Source organism: Eptatretus burgeri, chromosome 4 (assembly GCF_056783735.1).
Source record: "Eptatretus burgeri isolate ZD-2024b chromosome 4, Ebu_testis_v1, whole genome shotgun sequence".
Lineage (NCBI taxonomy): Eukaryota > Metazoa > Chordata > Myxini > Myxiniformes > Myxinidae > Eptatretus > Eptatretus burgeri.
Window position 1 is genome coordinate 1,852,233 of NC_140964.1, and position 15,365 is coordinate 1,867,597.

The following is a 15,365-nucleotide window of genomic DNA, read 5'->3' on the forward strand; positions in this document are numbered from 1 at the left end:
CATAAATGACAGCAAGAAGGCTTCAAGAAAATTATCATTTCTGTGTCCAAGCATACCTTCAAGAAAAGGGTATTCGGTATTTTAATAAATATGTTCTACAACATAAGAATGAGGTATTTTCAATAAAAGATTGGCATTATGCTGATGTTGATAAACCGACAACTTTAGATTTAATGAAAATGTTAAATAATGAAAAAATTATAAAGTTAAGAAAAGGTAAGGCTCTTTTAGAAATTCAAAAGAAATTTTATTGGTTTCCTGTTGTAAAAAAATATTTTGGATACAGGAATAACAAGAAATCCTGATGAATATATGTATAATATTCTATGGGGTGTAAGCGATTCAAGGATAGTAAGGGATGAGGAAGGAGTTGAAGAAGAGAGGGAAGAGGAGGAAAAGGAGAAGAGAGAGAAGGAGGAGAGGGAGAAGAAAGAGAAGGAGGAAAGAGAGAAGAGAGAGAGGGAGGAAAGAGAGAAGAGAGAGAGGGATGAAAGGGAGAAGAGAGAGAAGAGAGAGAGAGAGGGAGGAAAGAGAGAAGAGAGAGAGGGAGGAAAGAGCGAGACAAAATAAATATCAAAATATGGAAACCAGTGAGATTCAAAAAAGATTGGTGGTATTACAGAAAATAACTCAACCCACCGAGGAGGAAAACAAAGAATTGACAAGTCTATTTACAATATTTTCTTCAAGACTATTGACATCGCCAAGCTATTCATTTTAATTCAAGTTTTTCATTTTTATTTTTTTTCTTAAATAAATGGAGGAGAGAGTGAAGGCATTTCTAAGGATTCTTTATGTTTTAAAAATTAAGATTCAAATGTGCATGTTGGAAACTAAAAAGGTTTTTGCACTCTGCAGGAATTTTTCACATAAATAAATGAGTTATTGTCTCAAATGTAAAAAGAAAACTAATACTAAAAATATTTCATATATTAAAAGTAAAAATAACAGGGTTATACAAAAAGGTATATGTTCGGTGTGTGGTTCAAAAAAAAATCAATTTATCTCCAAACACAAACGAGGAGGAGATATACAAAAGTTTTTATCAGGAAGTAAATTTACAACTACTGGAATACCAGGGGAATTACATCTTCCAGGGTATTCTTTCTGTGGTCCAGGCACAAACTTGGATAAAAGATTAGATGAGGTAGACAATCCTAAATTCTGGAGTCAGCCTATCAATAGAGTTGATGAAGTGTGCATGAGACACGATATTGATTATGGGAATACCACAACGTTGGAAGAAAAGCATGAAGCCGATAGAGAAATGTTGTATAATTTGTCTCTGATACAAAATCCAACCTTGAGAGAAAAAGTTGATCGGTTCATTGTGAAGAAGATGATCAGTGCTAAATTGAAACTTGGTCTTGGAAATTCAAAAAACTTATAGGCTCTAATGATGTTATTAAGACTGAAGAGCAATTAGCTGATGAATTACATAAACCAATATTCACAAAGTTTCAGAGAAGGAAAGTTTATTCCAAGGAAGTTGATTATATCTGGTCTGCTGATTTGATTGAACTTAATAATGATAAGGGGTACAAGTATGCTTTAACCGTTATTGATTTGAGGAGTAGATATGCGTGGGTTGTGCCATTAAAAAACAAAACAGGTAATACTCTTATGTTAGCCTTTCAACAGATATTTAATAAAAGTAAGAGAAAACCTAAAAAATTGTGGACTGATGAGCGTAGAGAGTTTTATAACAAGACATTTATGAATTTTCTAAAAAATAACAGTATTACATTATACAGTACCTTTAATGAAGGGAAGGCAGTTGTTGTTGAACGTTTTAATCGTACCTTAAAAGAGAGAAAAAATTCACACAACTCGGTTCACAACAATGGTCATCTTTTATTCAGGATATTGTGGATAAGTATAATGACACGATTCACACGTCAACAAATATGAAACCATCAGAAACATTTACAAAATTAAAATATGAAAAAGAGATTAATGTCAGAAAACCTAAGTTCAAAGTTGGTGATATCGTAAGAATATATAGGTGGAAATCTCATTTTGAAAAGGGTTATATTAAAAGATGGACCAACGAGCTTTTTAAAATTGTTGATGTAATAGATACGGTTCCTTGGACTTATAAGATATATGATTTGGAAGGGGAAGAGATTTTAGGTTCATTTTATTCACAGGAATTACAAAAGACAAAGATAAATTGAAATTTTTTGACTCCGCCCCTTTTTGACTCCACCCACACAAAACCCACCCACATAAACCCCACCCACACAAGCTCCACACAAACCCCACACACACAAAAACTCCACCCCACACAAGCTCCACCCATATTCATCATATTCACATAATTAGTGATTACTTAATTAGTTCCCCACACACAACATGTTTATTTAATTAAAAAATTATCCACCCATCCACACAAGCTCCACTCATCCACCCATCCACCCATCTCTCCACCCATCCATTTATCCACACAAACCTCATCCACATAAGCCTCATCCACATTCACCCCTCCCACATAAGCTCCACCGAAGCTCCGCCCACATAAACCCTGCCCACATAAACCCTGCCCACACAAGCTCCACCCACATAAACCCCTCCCACATCCCACCCACACACACCCCTCCCACACAAGCCCCACCCACACAAGCCCCACCCACATAAACCCCACCCACACAAGCCCCACCCCCTCATCCCCCTGTGCGCCCCACCTTTGACCCACCACCTCCCTCATCCCACCCCCACCCTTCCCCACACACACACACATGGGGAGGGGAGGGATGGGATGAGGGGGTGATGGGTCATTGGGGGGGCGCACCTATCCCCCCTTCATGTCTTGATCCTCTTCTTGAAATTCAGAATCAAGTAATTGTAAACAAAACAAATGTAATTTATTAATATTGAAAATATTAAATATTCATTTGCGAGAATGTATAATCTTTCCCAGCAATCTTCTTCAGATGTCTTGTGATTTCGAAATTCAGACACCATATTCTGTTTTGAAACAAAAAGTGGATAATAATTAGGTTTTATAAAGATAATTACATGGTAATATGAGTAAGCCTCGTTGACCACTGAATTAACACACCAGCCTCGTTGACCACTGAATTAACACACCAGGAGCCTGTCATCCTTTCAAGGCCAATAAAATGAATTCCAGTGTACTGACAAAACCGCGTTCAAACTAATAATGCAACCAACATAAGACGACATTCTAAAGAGAGAGTGATATTAATAATAATTCAGAAACATTTACCTCCAGAAAATCATGTGTTGTACAAGATTGCTTCAACAGCTGATGTTGTGTGATAGTGCTGAAAAAAAAAAATAATAATAAGTCAAGGGTATAGATGAAGAGACAGACAGAGAGAGATACAAACAGACAGGGAAAGCGACACACACACACACACACACACACACACACACACACACACACACACACACACACACACACACACACACACACACACACACACACACACGTGTCTCACCATTGGTTTAATTCATTCGAGATCAGAGGCCGTGATAAGACTTCGTACCACTCATTATAAATGTTTTTCAATTCTCTTCTAAAATCATTGATCTCTTCAATAAGAGCATTCATTTGATGCACCTCATCGTGATATGTAAACTCCACTTCCAACGACCTGTCAGGAAAAAAATATATATTTTCGCATTATCACGATTTAATATATAATCAATTGCTTCATCGTTCAAAGAGAAAACCATACACAAACTTACCAACTTTGTAGTGAGCTGTTGTCTTCATCGGAAGAGAGTGAGTCCATGTCTCAGTTGTAAAAATGAAAATCCCGTCTGGCAGAAACTTTGTCTGGTGAATCACTTATAAAGCAACGATGAGGAGATTGTTTAAGCATTGGGTGCGGCCACAGGAAATGACGCTTCAGGCGAGCAGCTTGGAAAATAACTGGGCGATTGTATGAATCATTTTCAAAACATACTGAAAATGCCCTAAAATGGTTTTGAATCAAATGTTTTCAGTTCGTGTTCTGAGAAAAAATATAAACACGAGACCTTGTCTCACAGAATAGTTCCTGTTTTTCTTTTCACAGCACGATCGTGTCAAAAAAAACACTTCCTCATTTTCACGGCATGAACTGAAAACATTTGAAACAAAACTTTTTTTTATGGCGTGGTTTATACACAAAAATGATTTGCAACTCGGGCGGTGGCCAGATGAGATCATTAAGAGAAGTTTATCATTTCGTAATGTCACAAAAGGGGTATCTTAAAAAATATAAAGATTCAAATGTTTTGTTTGTCAATATTTTAGATGGGGATTATTGTGCAAAGAAAATTAAACTATTGAAGGAATTTGAGAATGAACAAATCTTTATAGGTTCAATGAGTGAGCTGTTCAACCTCCCAGGTGTTCAATTCAATGAGGTTCAACCTCCAGGTTAAAAGGGGAGACAAATAAATATACCTTGGCATAGCCTGGTTATATATATATATATATATATATATATATATATATATATATATATATATATATATATATATATATATATATATATATATATATATATATATATATATATATATATATATATATATATATATATATATATATATATATATATATATATATATATATATATATATATATATATATGTATATATATATATATATATATATATATATATATATATATATATATATATATATATATATATATATATATATATATATATATATATATATATATATATATATATATATATATATATATATATATATATATATATATATATATATATATATATATATATATATATATATATATATATATATATATATATATATATATACATATATATATATATATATATATATATATATACCTATATATATATATACATATATATATATACATATATATATACATATATATATATATACATATATATATATATACATATATATATACATATATATATATATACATATATATATATACATATATATATATATACATATATATATATATACATATATATATATATATATATATATATATATATATATATATACATATATATATACACATATATATATATATATACATATATATATATATATACACATATATATATATATATATATATATATATATATATATATATATATATATACATATATATATACATATATATATATATATATATATATATACACACATATATACATATATATACATATATATATATATATATATATATATATATATATATATATATATATATATACATATATATATATATATATATATACATATATATATATATATATACATATATATATATATATATATATATATATATATATATATATATATATATATATATATATACATATACATATATACATACTTTTAAAAACCACAGTTTGCCATGGATGCTCGCTTTCCATCAAACATTCTTTTTCTCCAACTTCAGTGCCAACTCACCCCCTCACCCCTCACTCTCACTGTCAAAGCAACCATCCCACTCTTCTCCCTCCAAGCCTCCCTCTCACCTCTCTCAAAAATTCCCCCCTCACCTTTCTCCCACCTTTCATCCCCCTCACTCTTCCTTCTCAAAGTTGCCCCCCTCTCATCCACCAACCTGCCTCCCTCCACTGCCCTCTCACCTCCATCTCTTCACTCCACCTCCTCAAATCCTCAACTGCCTTCTTCCTTGTCTCTTGTCCCCCCTCTCCCCCAGCACCACAGAGCCTTTTCTCCTCCTCATTCGGCCCCCTCCCCTCGCTGTTCTGCAATACCCCACACTCCTTCAGCAACCCTCCTTACCTGCCCCCCTCGTCCCTTGTCCTACCCTCCCCCTCCCCTCCACCTCCTGCACCCAAAGCCTCCTCCCCTTCCTCTTCATTAAAAGTGTGGACCTCCAATATCCGGGGCCTTCGCTCAAACCTTTCAGGTATTTCCATACAGGTTGCCACTGACAAACCAGACATTATCTGCCTAACAGAAACTTTCCTCTCCCAAGACGTGTCTGACTCCCAAGTATCTCTCCCTGGTTACTCCCTCTTACGGTATGACAGACCTGAGCCTCGTCCTGGTGGAGGTGTTGCTCTCTTCATCAAAGACTCTATTCCTCACTCTCCATGCACTGCTCTCACTCCCCCACACCCCTAGGAATACCTCTGGCTTCGGCTTCCCCTCCACTCCCACCTCATGTTTATATGTGTACTGTACCGTCCACCGAACAGTGATGACTCCATCTACACCTCACTATCCGAAAACATGGACCATCTTCTATCTTCTCATCCAAACTCTCTCTTCCTCTTATGTGGTGACTTCAATTGTCATCAGGCCAGTTGGCTAGGTGTGGGTACCTCTCTCACCTGCCATGGCACCTCAGCAAAAGCTTTCTGCGACTCATTGGGACTGACTCAATCGGTCAACTTCCCGACCCGGATCTCAACCAATGGTACTCCATCTCTTCTGGATCTGATTTTGACAAATTTCCCTGACAATATCTGCTGCTCTTCCTTCGCTCCAATTGGTTCTTCTGACCACGTCCTTGTCAAAGTGGACATCTCTCTGGCTGTTATCAGAGAACCACCTCACCGCCGTCGAGTCTGGCATTTCACTCAAGCCGACTGGCAGGGTCTCCGAGCAGCCATCAAACTTACAGACTGGTCTCCTATCACTACTTTCTCAAACATCAACTCATCCTGGGAATTCTTTCAAAGAAACTTGCTCTCCCTCATGCACAGATTTATCCCCTCTCGTGTTCAGTTGTCTTACCCTTCCTCCCGCCCTTGGTTTACTGAAGCTTGTGGCGAGGCAGTTGTCCTGAAACAACTTGCCTTTGCCTCATGGAAAGCAAACCAAACTGAGGGCAATCTCAGTTCTTTCCACAAAGCTCGGAACAAGTGTGTATCTACCCTTAGGAGAGCCAGAAAACAACATCTTTCTCATCTCAAGTCTGAACTCTCAAACCTCTCTCCCTCCTCAAAATCCTGGTGGCGTTTAATCAAATCTGTTTCTGGTGTATGTTCCCCCTCCATCCCCTCCCTTACCTCAAATGGCCGCACTGCTGATTCCACACGTGATAAAGCTGAATGTCTAAACTCGGTGTTTGCAGCTAAATCTTGTGTCCTAAACCCATCACTATCTCTACCCACTTTACCCAGTCGCACCCAACTGTCCCTGGACTCTGTATCCTTTTCTCCTGACAAGGTGGAGAGCTTGCTTTCAAACCTCGAGTCAGATTCTGCAACCGGTCCAGACGGCATCAGCCCACGTGTCCTTTAAGCCTGCTCTTCTGCTCTTGCTCACCCTCTCTCTGTTCTATTCACCCTCTCATTTGACCAAGGTCATCTGCCATCTGCTTGGAAATCTGCTAACATCACTGCCCTGCATAAAAAAGGTGCAAAAACAGATCCCTGTAACTACAGACCAATCAGCCTTCTCCCAATCATCAGGAAGGTGATGGAATCCATCATCGCCTCAGATATGAAATCCTTCCTCTTCTCCAATGATCAATTTGGTTTCAGACCAGGTCACTCTACCCTGGATATGCTGCTTCTGCTCTCCCATCAATGGATGGAGGTCCTCAATGCCAGACAGGAAATCCGAGCCATATCCCTGGACATATCACGTGCTTTTGACACAGTCTGGCACCCTGCCCTACTCACCAAACTCTCTTCCCATGGTATTCAAGGCCATCTCCACTCATGGCTCGCAGACTTCCTCTCCTGTCGCAGTCAACGTGTGGCCCTAAATGGAGTTCTTTCATCCCCTCTTCCTGTGCAGGCTGGAGTTCCTCAAGGTAGCGTTCTGGGCCCTGTTCTTTTTCTGGTTTTCATCAATGATCTCTCGGACTCTCTGGAAAATCCTCTATTTCTCTTTGCCGACGACTCCACCCTCTGCCGTACCATCTGTCATCCCTCAGACCGGCAAGCAGCAGCTTCTTCGCTCACTGCAGATCTGGATAAAATCACAAACTGGTCCAACACGTGGAACATGTCTTTCAATCCAGACAAATCTCACACTCTCACTATGTCTCTTCGAAAGGACCGTTTACAAAACCCCCCCATCCACTTTCTCAACAATCCTCTGGAAGAAGTCTTTTCTTTCAAGCTTCTTGGTCTCACTATCTGTCATGACCTTTCCTGGGAAAGTCACATTTCCAACCTTGCCTCAAAAGCCAGTCGCCGACTGGGAATCCTCCGTCGTGCTAAGTCCTTCCTCGGCCCTCTTGAGCTCCTGACCACTTACAAAGCTTTTGTCCGTAGCCTGATGGAGTACTGCTCTCCCCTCTGGGCTGGTGCTCCTGCCTCCCACCTTTCTCGGCTTCACGCTGTCGAAACCAGGGCATTTAAGATCATCGGCATCTCCCGCAATGAAGCTGAGTCTTTGGGCCTCTCACTCAATCACCGCAGGTTGGTCGGTGGTCTTTCTGTCTTCTACCGACTCCTCTCCAGCGTTGCCCCCCTGCTCTCTCTGCGATTTGTCCCCACCACATTTCCACAGGGCGCTCAAGGTCCGCCAACAACCCCCTTCTGGTAAAACTACCAAAATCACGAATCACTGCCCATCTTCACTCTTTCATTCCTCTTTTTTCCCGCCTTTGGAATAAACTTCCTCACTCTATTCTTTCCCATTCTTCCCTTCAGGCTTTCAAAACAGCTGTTCACCACCACCTCTTATCTTCCCCCATCCAAATACTCGATCTTTTCTACCCCCGATAATCCACCCAAGCCCACTTCCTTCATTTCTCCTGTTTTCCTTCCTGAAAGTCCCTGAAATGTCCATCTTCTCTTCGCCATGTTCCCCGTCCCATCCCCATCCCTCTCCCTTCCACAGTTCACCTAATGTGTCTGTTCCCCACTGTTTTGTCCCTTCCACTCCCGCCCCTCTTGTCTCATGCCTCCTTGCTGTGAGTTGTGTGTTAGCTCTCATACGAGCCTTGACCAAGGTATACAAAAAAAAAAATATATATATATATATATATATATATATATATATATATATATATATATATATATATATATATATATATATATATATATATATATATAGTTGCGGATTCGCGCCCGCCGGCGTGCGAACGGCCACGTAACTCGAATCGCGGCACGTCGCCCACCGGACGGACAATCCCGTCGTGACCCTCTCGGACTAACGCCGGGAATTAGTCACGGGTGGGCCTTTTGGCCTCACCACGATCGTGCCAATCGGCCCCCCGCGTGGGATAGGGTTGCTCGCCAAATTCGACCTACCTAAGTACCCACACGGAGGGTAGACCGGGCGATCGCACCTCGCCGCAGGTCGACTTCGGACACGGGCCACTTTAAGCGACCCGTTCCGTACTATCGGGATAACCGAGCGGTGTTATCGTCAACCTGGACGGTTCGATTAATTATCGGGCGTTTTAGCCCACGACCAACCCTTTACGTGAAGTAAGATGGAGATTCAATAAAGGAAAAGACGAAGCGAAACGGGAAAACAGTTCAACATAAAGCACATTTATTTCGCTATGAACGGAAAGCACACATATACAATTACACCAAAAGCAAATGTAAAAGAAGAAGAAACACACAGTAATACACAAAAAGCAAATGTAAAAGCAAAACACAATGCAGAGCTAACCGACTACCGAGCACACGGCAACACTTATACAGTTTTACTTCACAGATGGCGCCGACAACACATATACTCAAAGCAAAAGAAAAGGACCACCCTCAAGGATGATGGGGGCAGACGGGCCTGGGGCCGAGACCGCGTCGGGCCTACCCGTCTGATGAGCCGCAAAATGGCGGTGGCGCTCCGACTCCGCGAGCCTCACGGACAGTGTCTGGAATGGGGTGGGAACGGGGCCTCCTTCTCGCACTATCTCAGCGCGGGGGGAAACAGGAGGGGGTTGTTGATGCTCGGGGGAAGGAGGATATCTCCCTGGCTCGGGTCCCGCGACAAGCGTCTCCACCACGACCTCGGTCGCGTTGCCGGCCTCTCCTCTCCGCAGCTCCCCGACTCTGACACGAGCACCCCCTCGACTGCCTTCGCCGCCGCCACCTCTCCAACTCTCCACAGCTCCGTCCAACTGCTTTCTCCGACTCCTCTCTTGACTGGCTCTTCCCAACTCAACTCCGAACTGACTTGACTGCCAACTCAACTCCTCACTTGACTGACTACTACTGCTTCTTCTTCCCAACTCAACTCCGAACTGCACTTGACTGACTACTGCTGCTTCTTCTTCCCAACTCCACCGACTGCCTTTTCGGCGAGCGAACGCGGCCCTTTATAGCCCCCGGGGCCTCGCTCCTTCGCCTTCGACCCTTTACCTTTGACCCTTCACCTCTGGCTGGCTCCCCATTGGACCTTGGAAAAGTGGGCGTGAATGCTTTTTGATCCATGAATTTGCATATAGCGATATTACTCCAACGCACCTGGAGGCGGGGCCAAATCGCCCCACGCTTGCCGATAGGACGGAACAGAAGTGGGCGTGAGTCGTTTTTGATCCGTTTTCTTCGGAAAGGCTGTGATGTTTCTGCACACGCTGATCGGTGCGCGCCCTGCACGAGTCCAGTATCGGTGCCCACAAGCGGCGCGGAAATTGCGGTGATGCGATGGTTGCGAGAGCGAGATGTGACGGTAAAGGTCGTGGCTGTTGGCGTTGTTGTTGTTGTGAAGCGGCGTTGCGGCTGGTGGTTGTTGTGTGATGGCTGTTGAGACGTGGTTGGTGGTGGTAGTAATGGCGGCTGGTCCAAAATAAAGATAGTAAAAGAAAAACGGCTATCTAAAAGGGTCGCAGCCCGAATGAATGACATTTATTCCCTCTAAACAACGGGTTTGGGCCTAACTACACATATACTTACAGAGATATCTCACCTACGGGACCTGAATGGTGGTTTGCGAATTTCGTCAACCACAACAGTATCATCCAAATCAGAGATACTATCAATTGTTTCCATACTTGTATTTATTGAGGAAAAAAGATGTTAAAACTTTTGAAACCCTGATCCAAGTATTTGAATTATTTTCTGTCGTTCTTGGGGGGACAACTGAGTTTTGCCTTTCTTAATTTCTTTTATTGCTTGTAATTTATGAGATTCCTTCTGAGCATCTTTTATACCCTTTACAGCACCTGCTACATTTCCCACAGCAGAAGCAGTTGAACCAATTACATCTTTATGTTTAAGAATAGTTGAACCAATACCCATGAGAGTATCAATTATCCCATCTCCTCTAAATTGATGTCCAACACCCCTTTGTCTCTTAGGTTTATAGTATCCTCTACCAAGATACATACCTTCACCCTTGTAGTATGGGGAAAGGAACATCCCATCCCCTGTAATTATTTTATATTTTCCCAACTCGTGTTTCCTCACAATAACCATCGTATTTATTTATTGGAAAACTTCACGTAGGTGAATTCTGATAGATATAACTTCTCCATTAAAAGAAATCACACGATTATCTTGGTCGGTTATCCTAAAATTTACTCTGTGTATGGTTTTTCCTGACACAGGTAGATAAACCAAATTTTTGGGTTCCATATTGAATTTATAACCAATTGGGGTTGAGTATGCGCTGAATGAAAATATTGTATTTGTTTTTTTCACATCATTATAAGCACCATCAATCAAATCACAGTGAATTAACGTCGAATTTATTCCTGAGGATATTTGAATGACATTATTACTGTAAAACGTCCCATTAGTTTCAATCTTTTTGAGGAGAAACCCAATAACTCTCTAAATGAATTATCAATTGTGAAATCAACCTTGTAGTTATTTTTAACTTTAATCGTTGATTTTGAAGTATGTTTTTGAATGTTTATAACAATATTTTTTGGTTCATCACCCTGTTCTTTCATAAGACGAGCAATTTCGGAAGATATTTGAGAAATCTCATATGCTCCGGGTGAGACTGTTATCGTTTTGTATCCACTTCCGGGATTATAACTAAACTTGTCATTTTTATCAGTTATATTAAATAAGGTATTATAAGTTTCCATGGACAATAAAGATGCCTCATATTCTTTTGTTGTGTCAAGTTGTAGTGGGTATGGGAATGAAGATGTGTGGTCGCTTGTTGTGAAATTGAAACTCAGGATTGTGCTTCTCATCTTATTTAATATGAGATAAAATGTCTTTATATTGAGATTTATTCATTATTTTCATGTTCATCAACTGGTCTAAAATGGCTGATGCTTCATTAAAACAATTGTTATTTCCAGCCTTCTTACTGCCTAACAACAACAACAGTCTATTAACTAATTGCGATGGGTCATTTGGAAGAAAACTAACATCTGAACCGAGGATACTTAAAGCCTGAATAATGTGTTTCTCCTTCTCATTCTTCCTACTTTTACCAGAAAGAATAACCTTATAATTTAGAGTGTTCAGCAGATCAATATATACTCTATCATCATTATTTTCCATATCCAATGGTTTATCAATATACTTTGATTCATCCCTCACAGTTGAACCTTGTCTTCCATCTTTTGTGAGAAGAAACATTAATCTCAGAGTTAGTTTAACAGGGGGTTGAGCAGAACCCAAGAACCTTAATTCATCATTAAATATCAATACCTTTTCTTGAACAAGATGAAATATTGCTGGTTGTTCTGTTGGAATGAGTCCTGCTTTGGTTTTTGAATCCGCTGAATATTCATTGTTTTGAACAGCATTCACAATATAATCAGGGGTTGATTAATCTCTTCCAGTTGTTGAAATAATTCTTCATCATGATATTCCAATTCTCCAATATGCTCTAATTCTTCCTCCGTCATTTGACTGAAATCTTTTAACATTTGTAGCTTTCTGGGAGTATATTCTACTGTGGGAACTGTGGAAACATCTTTCATTTTTTCTTGGGAAGTTTTTAAAAGTGGTTTAAAAAATTTCTCTTGTTTTCTTTCAAATGCTTCTTCGCCCGTTAGTTTCTGTCTGCGTTTCTTCTTTATGTCTTCCTGTTGTTTTACAACTTTTGAAACCAACTCTTGATGTTCCTTAAATCTTCTTGCTCTTTCTTTTACATCCATTTATTTATTGTAAAATATCATTTAATGAATTGTAAAGATCAACAGGGAAATTTTCCTTTTCTTCATGATTCAAGTAGATGTGTTCAAATAAATCCTTTTCTTTAAATATTTCATCAAATTCTTTATTAACATTAATGCGAGTTGTAATTTCTTCTTCACTAATACTTGCATCTCTGCTTTTCATACGTTTGCGTTGAGTTTCTTCATCAACATCAAAACCGAATGATAAAATCTTCACTCCACTCAGATGTTTAATAATTTGTCTCGTTCCTTCTGGATTAGTTTCTAATATCCCAACACCACCAGATTTTAGTTTCCTTAACTCACTCTTCCAATGTGAATATTTTGTTGTACCAAGAGAAACCTCCTCAAACATTTGACCTTCATTCCTCAATCGCATATGTTCCTCCACTGAAATATAGTGATAATCTTCACCTTTTACTTCTCCAGGTCTTATTGCTCTAGTTGTTGTTGATACAATGCGTATCACGGGGTGTTCTTTAAGTAAATTTACAATATTCTCATTTGTACTACACAAGAACCTTGATTTATGAAAGTTTTTTCCAGAAGCAGATTTACCCACAAGATTTATAATAATAGTTGTCATTTATATATGTAATTGTTTATAAAACAAAAAATATATCCCTTAATATCTCATCTTGTTTCACAACAATATATTTATATTTTTCAGTCGTGTGCTTCATGTAATCCTCAAATTTCTTTTTACTACATAATGTAGAACAATTATCTCTCCAAAAATTATTGATATCTATTGAATTTAACTTGAATAAAATAAAAGTATTAGCATTGTTTCTGATGGAACGACGAGGAAGTTGAAAGTACGATTGACTAAGATAAATACAATTACAAGAAGAATGTCTCCCTCTTGTGGAGTAGCTGTCCATTACCGTTTGGTTTCTCTCATTAACACAATCATCAAAGATAATGAGGTTCTTTTTTGATTTATCCAATTCTTGGGGAGACGGTATATCATCCGTATTATCACTAAGAATACAAGTTATAGGATTTGATTTCTTTTTACATCTCTGTGTATCACAAAATAGTTGAATTATATCTTCAATGTTATAATAATTTAGGTTTTTTTGGCGTTTAAATAAACCGATTATATCTTCTTTTTGAAGACCAGCATTAAAACCTTGTGAGAGTAGTTGATACTCTGGTTGAAAACTCGACTTTGTGAAAATTATTAAATTATCATAATCTAAAAAGTTGGGAGTGAGGAGCATTTTTAAAAGTAAGCAGGTTTTTCCACATCCACTTGAACCAACTATGAGACATCTTAATGAATTTGGGAGATTTTTATGGTTGTTAAATTTTATCTTATTTTCCCAAATAGGTAAAAAATCATTCATTTATATATTTGAAAAACAGGTTATTTAATTTATTATTGGCTTTTTTAGAAACTCTATATTTTATCCTAAGTTCAGGTTTAATTTCAAGATAATCCATTATTTTATTTATTCAATATCTTGTGTTGATATTTCCCTGAAAATTACATCCATGAATAATATACAACAACAATCCTTTGAACATTTCTCTTATACGTTCAGTTTCTTCCCTTGCAAGGAAAGGTGTGTTATCACCCTCATACTTTACATTCATTTCTCTAATCAATCTTGTAAAGTAATTCATTTTTGGTGTGAATCTAAAAGAATTATTTTCCTTTTTATATTTTTTATTATCATTAATTAGAAGATAATCACAGAATATACATTGTTTATATGCTTTTGACTCTGTGTTTAATCCCCGTCTTTCACACGCAGGACAATTCTCAAATTTGTCATATGGAGAATCAGGAAAGTCTAGCATATTTATAAAGTAAAACTTTACTTAAACTGAAATTCATCTATACTTTCAGTTGTATATTGCCATCGATATCGATATACTTTTTTTCATTATCAGATTCAACGACAACATTTTTTATATTAAAGGTAATTTTAAAATGATCGTTAATTACTATTGAACGAAATGTCATTTCACCTGATATATTAACATCCTTTATTTCATCAGGATTTACATCTTTAGGGTTGTTGAAAAAAATACAAATTTCTCCTTGCATATTACAGATGGTCTTGTCTTTTCTTTCTAAAGCTTCATCCATAAGGTTTTTGTTTTTTGATACTTTTTCTTGTTTCATTGCTTTTTCTAGTTTTGAATATATTACTAGAAGGAGAGGAGAAACTTTTGTTAGAGATACTTTAATTGATGTTCTACCAGGTATACTAAAAGCCCTTCCACTGAAGGAAATTGAAGAACTCATATTATTTACCATAATAGTTTTTATCCAATAGTTGTTATATTTATCTTTGTTCAATTTTACATCCTTGACATATTTCTCAGTATCTTTAACAAAT

The 15,365-nt window shown here is 38.0% G+C and overlaps 1 protein-coding gene and 1 long non-coding RNA gene across 4 annotated transcripts in view; both read right to left on the bottom strand.

Moving 5' to 3' along the window:
- The window catches only part of CACNB2 (calcium voltage-gated channel auxiliary subunit beta 2), a 239,513-nt gene that overhangs the window by 14,857 nt on the left and 209,291 nt on the right, over window positions 1-15,365 (bottom strand). The window lies entirely within an intron of this gene.
- Window positions 2,754-4,429, bottom strand: LOC147027327 (uncharacterized). The gene is made up of 3 exons (XR_015056991.1): window positions 3,465-4,429; window positions 3,230-3,287; window positions 2,754-2,967 (listed from the first exon to the last, which is right to left on the bottom strand). It is a non-coding gene; the product is annotated as an uncharacterized LOC147027327 (long non-coding RNA).